At 39.4% G+C, this 6391-nt stretch overlaps 1 non-coding gene across 1 annotated transcript; it reads right to left on the bottom strand.

Annotated features, from left to right (window-relative positions):
- Nucleotides 1-216: 216 nt before the first annotated feature.
- Nucleotides 217-323, bottom strand: LOC136494979 (small nucleolar RNA R71). The gene has a single exon (XR_010768769.1). It is a non-coding gene; the product is annotated as a small nucleolar RNA R71 (small nucleolar RNA).
- Nucleotides 324-6391: the final 6068 nt, after the last annotated feature.

The following is a 6391-nucleotide window of genomic DNA, read 5'->3' as shown; positions in this document are numbered from 1 at the left end:
GAGGATGCCAACGCACATCTCCAATACTTCCTAGAGCTGTGTGACACCATTGTCATGAAGGATGTCGCACCGGAGATAATTAGACTCCGCTTATTCCCATTCTCCCTCTTGGGGAGGGCGAAACAGTGGTTCTACAAGGACCGGGAAGTTGTTAACACATGGAACAAGTGTTCCACGGCATTCCTCATGAAGTTCTTTTCGATGAGCAAAACCAATGCCCTTCGTAGAAGAATTTCCATCTTCCAGCAGATAGCATCAGAATCCATCCCAGAAGCATGGGAGAGGCTATAGGAATGCATCCTTGCCTGCCCACACCATGGGATGGAAGACTAGTTGATCCTTCATAACTTCTACAACGGGCTAACTTCCACATCCAAAGCCCACATAGATATTGCTACTGGAGGAGCCTTCTTCTCACTCATAGTCAGTGGAGCTACAACTCTCATTAAGAAGATGGTCTCCAACCAGGGTTGGAGTGAAGACAAACTCCAAACCCAAAAAGATGGCATGCATACCATGGAGGAAATGGATATGCTAGCCACAATGTTGGATCTCTTAATAAAACGCTCGGACAAGCACGGTGTCGTAAAAGGAGCAACTTATGGTACCGTCCAATCGCTCTACTCGCATATACCATGCGAGATGTGCGAAGACTTCGGACATTCGAGGAACGACTACCTCAAAACCTAGGTAGATGCATGGTACAACAACTACAATAGGTTTTGTCCACAAGGTGATCCAGGGTGGAATCAGTCGCACCCACAAAATCAGGAAGGTAACTATGCTCATTCAAATTTCACAAATCAACCTTCCTTAAAAGAACTTATGTTAGGGCAAGCCAAAATAAACAAAAATCTAATTATGAATCTTGCCTATAACAATAAAATTTTGGAAAACATTAATTCAAATTTAGAAGGCTTAATATTTTCTTTCACAAATCAATCAAGCCTTAATAAAATGTTTGAAAATCAACTAGCTCAAATTGCTGCTTCAATTCCTACATATGATTTTTGAAAATATCTCGGGGCAACCCAAGATTTTAGTTGAAAATATCAATGTGGTAATCACGAGGGATGGTAAGTCCACTCGTGATCTACCATATCCTAACCATGTAGGAAAAGACAAAAAGCACGGGAGTACAACCCCAAACCTTAGGCTTTGAGCTAGCTTGGGGGAGGACCCCCACAAGGTAACATGTATCTTGCACTCTCACCACTTTCTGTTACCTTGTATAAAAAAGAATTAAAAATAAATAAATAATAATAATAAATAAATAACCCTATGATTGTCTTGTTCACCATTCAATGTCTTCACTTCCGTTGGATGAATCTAGTTTATCTTTTCATGCTTCCTTTATCTATGCTAGTATGTTTTGGTTTGGAGGTTGGTCATACATCTTTTAAACTAAGCATGGTGCTTAGTTTAGATGTAATGACCATATGTCCATAGGCTTTTTAAAATTAAGCATGGTGCTTAAATTAATTAGCCTACCTTGATCAAAATAGACATGGTGTCTAGTTGGATTGTTGAACCGAAACTGCTAGTATAGATTTTGGTTAATCTTATGGACTGTCCCCTGTAGGAATTTATCAACTTCATAAGGGTAAGTCTTTGAGATGACAACAGAGATGAAAATTTGTTTGGTGAACCTTGATTAAATAATAATAATAATAATAACAATTCCACTGCACATATGTGTAGTAAGAATGTTTTAGTTTCTCCTTGTTGAAATGGTGAATAGTTGCTCTATTTTATAATTCATCTGTGCCTAGTTATAACTTAGTATTCCCCGAGACTAAAGTTTGTTGGCTAAAAATGTCTCATTTTAAAACTTGAAAACTTGTGAGTGTTGACGGTGCTTAACTCATAATTCCTACCGCCAACATTTTAACAATACAAACAAATAATGAATACCAAAACTTAGAAATAGGGTTTTTAACTCACAATCTCCACAAGTTTTGGTGTTTAAGTATTTTGCAGGACATAAATACAAATACATGGGAAAATACACAGAAAAGGAGTCATCCATGTCCAGCCCATAGCCCACCACATGAAGGCGGTGGCGAAGGGGCTTAGTCAGGGGGTGGCCGACCCCCTGCCAGCGCTTCTCTGCCTCTCCTTCAATAGGCGGTGGCATGCCTCCATGTAGAGGCGGTGCAACTCGGTCCTCACGCCAAGAATAGGTCCCAGCACCGCCTTCCTCCTTGTATAAATAGAGGGGCACCCCATCTCAAACACACCACCACAAGGCAAAGAGCTTCTCCACTTTTGAGCAATACTCCAAAGGGGCTTAGGCCCTAGTAGCTAGCTATAGTTGTAAGGGAGAGATGTGAGGGAGAGCTCGGGGAAGCACCAGACTTATCGGTGTCTTCCCAACTTATACATCGACGAGCATCTAACTTCAATGGGTTCTCCTGCTAAGTGAGTGTTCTTGTTTTCTAGGGTACAAAGTATTTCAATTAGTTAAGCTATACTCTTACTTGTTTCTTGGTTCATCGTCCATCCCTGTGGCACATGCTCTAGTAGAAGGGCCTTGATAAAGACATATAACCCTTGCATGCACGCAAGAGTAGTAGTCGACAGCATAGATATGGTGTCTAGGCTAGAGGCTACCTTTGTTTGCCTTGTTCCTCATGGTTGAGGGGTAGGCAACAGGTGGTGACAACCTTGTCCATCCTTCGTACTCCCTCACATCCAGGTTCGACATAGAGCTACAAGTTGGTATTGCCTAGTAGACCAGGTGCACTCCGATGTCTGAAGTAAGCAAGTAGAAGTAGTGTTTATCTATCCATAGACTTGAAAACCATAGGAATCCATCTCAACCTCTAACAACTCTACCCTTGGGTTGTCCTTGGACGAACTAGATAAAAGATTTACCTCTGTTTCCTATGGAAAATACGATACCCTGAATACTTCCGGGTGAAGTGCTACAATGGTAATTCCATGCGCTTGTGGATTATTTCTATATGCATTAAGAAATACTAACAAGCATTTCTAGCGCCGTTGCTAGGGAACAGTTGCCGTATTTTCTTTGAACCTAGTTCATCCTTGTATTTGTATCCTTTCTTTTTATAAAAAAAGCACACAAAAATATTTTCACCATGACATCAACTCCTATCCAAAAGTTTCCTACTTCAAAGGGCGAGTTTTCTGAGCCACCACTTTCCAAAACCACCTGTTCATCTGGCTGTGAACTCTGCCCTAGCTTGATAGCCATGGTTCGGGCATAACCCTTCTCTAGGCTTGAAAATGAAAACCCTTGCAATCACCAGCTAGAGTTTGAGGAAATGTGTTCATGCCTGAGCATCTTAGGCACGACATAAGAAACTCTAAAGTGGAAATTGTTTCCCTTTTCTCTCATAGAGAAGGCAAAGCAATGGTACACACTTGTCGTAGAAAGTGTGAATGGGGACTGGGATGAACTTAAAGACAAGTTTTGTCTTGCATTTTTCCCCATGTCCCATATCGGCTCTCTACCAAAGGCAATCTTCGACTTTCAGTAGTACGAGAAGGAGTCTATAGGTGCAGCTTGGGCTAGGTTTTCAGCATTATTACACACTAGCCTAGACTTGTCTTTACCCGATAGCATATTGCTTTGATGATTTTGTTTGGGTATCAATACACATGCTGACCTATGCCTAGACATGATTGCTGGAGGTCGTTTCACACATAAATCTATGATGAAACAAGTGAAATTCCTTGAAAACTTCCTAGAAAGGTACACTTCCCCATCATGAGAAATAGAACCCTCCAGGCGAAAGTCATGTCGAGTGTTGAGGTGTCCTCATCAGTCGAATCTGAACCTATACCATCCTTAGAATCAACTCATGAGCCCTCACCTGAACCACAAACACCGAAGGAAAGATTAATTCATCCTTTAGAGTTCCCTATTGAATTCGGGGATTATGGCAATACCTCAAAATACATTTGGCACAATCGTTACAAAGAAGCTTCTCCCAAGGTAGAACCGCCAAAGGAATGGTTGTTGGAAGTGAAACGTTCTTCCAAAGCAATTTAGATTCTTTTACCTTCCACGACCGTGCCTTGTTCATTAAGGAGAACAAGCATAGAAGCCCTGCACAACCCCACAGTTGGGACTAGTATCATGTCAAAATTTCTTGTGAAAAATCTTTTGGGCAACATGCCACTAGTCTCGACCCACAAACTTTTCGAAAGTGCCTCAGGACTCATCTTTGAGTTTAGTGGGATTCCCAAGGCCATGCCAATAATAATAAATGAAACTGAGGTTCACCTAGACTTCCACGTCTATGCTATCCTTGATTTTGATCTTCTTATAGGCTACCCTTCTGAAATACTTTTTCAAGAAAAATCTTCCCATGAGAGCCATAACGAAGAGTTTGGGAAAATTGCTTTTGCCACTCATTCAAATATCCCAAAGGCGGAGCATCATCCCAACAATGACCCGTTTGAGGAGGTGAAATTTGTAACCCCGTTCGTCCCATCATCACCCTTGCTCAAACTTAAGCAATGTCCCTCTGGCCATACAAATGTTGTTTTCAATAGTGGTCTACATTCAACCGATGTATTTCTTGAGGACAAAAACTTATGTGCCATGGACATTTTGCTTAGTGCCATATGCTTCCACGAGGATCACAACCACCTCTTGATCCTTGTCTCCAAACTTTTTAAGAGAATGGTTGCTGATGCCTTCGTGTATCATAAATACTACAAATCCCATACTTGCGCTGTGGTACTAACCTTGCAGTTCGAACGAAAATACTCAATGCTTTGTGGTGAAGCTAGGAACTACACCACCAATGATAGCTGCAAGACAAAGTTCCCATGGTCGATCTTAAGACTATAAATCAAGCACTGCCGGGAGATACCCTAGATTATCATAAAAATATATATCTATATGCTTATTATAAAAAACAACTTTCTTATTAATAAAAAGCAAGAAAATGTTATCAAGTTAGTATGCACCTTCGGGTATTCTTGTGTGTTAACCTTTTTAGGTTAAGATCAAGAAGAACAGGGGACATACGATGCCTGAAAACATGAGAGCCGCATCAACTACATACCTTGATGATCTTTGATGATGGAACACACTCAAAAAGAAGACTCCAACATTACACACTTGACTTTTACACAAAACTCCAAGTGTGGGGGAGGATGGTGAGAATCCCAAAGGTTTCATGCACAAAAATGATGATGACGATGTTAGCTCTATCTTGCTATATAAAAAAGAAAGAGAGAATAATGATAAAAAAACAAACAAACTAAATGTTAACCAAATTCTTTAGCTCATGTTTTTCTCCATTGGATATATCTTGATCATGCAAAATCATGCTTTCTGTTGTTTATGTCATAAACTCTGGTTTGGGTGTATTTGATCAATACACCCATAGGCTTTTTAAATTAAGCATGGTGCTTAGGTTAAAATAGCCTTCTTTAATCAAAACTTGATATGGTGTTAAATTTTGGTTAATGATCTTAGAGTATTACTTTTATAAATAGTAGAAGTAATCTAGTGTGGGGATGAATCAAGGATAATTCTTACATTACAATCCTCACTTTAGCCTTGCTTGAGTTAAAACTAAAAAAATATAATAATAATAAGTTAGGTGAACACTTAAAAATATATATATATATACAATAATTAATAAACAATAATAATAATAAAATGATTTAAGCTCCCTGGTGTTCAAACTGGGAGAGCCCTTGTTTGTTTCCACTATTGTTTCTTTTTGTCGAATAAAACAGGTACAAAAAAATAAGTGTGGGGAAGATCCCTCAAGCACGACACACACACATTCAAGATCTCGCACCAACCACTACACAAACCCGAACAATCCATCATGCAGAGGGATGGAACAGATGGCTCCAGAGAGGATTGGTTGAACCTTTGGTTTAGTCAAACCATCTCTGACTCCCCATAGCCCCTTTTTCTTCAACGATGGTTTGTGCAACACTATCCTCAGCTCCCTCCAAATTTGAGTTTGAACAAACATAAATCTTGATCACTAAAATTAAACTCAATTCATCCATGTTATCTCCTCCTAATGAACAACGCCCCTATGCACCACACTTCATCTAAAATTTTTGAAAAGTGACATGTTCATAACATATTTAAGATAGAAGCTTTCATAAAGCTTGTCCCATATACATACACTTATGCTTGTGGGAAAATATTCTAAAAGGACAATCATGTTAACTAAGTTGTTGTGAGGTGTGATATAGTTCTGGCTTAGAAATCCTACCATTTCTATTCAAAGTACTTGGAGAATTTATTTTGATAAAAAATATAAAACCATAGTATCACATACTCCTCAATTGGTGAGCAATTCCTATCAAAGCCAAATATGATATCTTGCAAAATTCAAGCCTTCTACATAAGTTGCTTGTTATTGTGTTGAGTTGGTCAAGTCTT

Source organism: Miscanthus floridulus, chromosome 11 (genome assembly GCF_019320115.1).
Source record: "Miscanthus floridulus cultivar M001 chromosome 11, ASM1932011v1, whole genome shotgun sequence".
In the NCBI taxonomy this organism is placed as follows: Eukaryota; Viridiplantae; Streptophyta; class Magnoliopsida; order Poales; family Poaceae; genus Miscanthus; species Miscanthus floridulus.
This window is presented reverse-complemented; position numbering and strand designations above follow the sequence as displayed.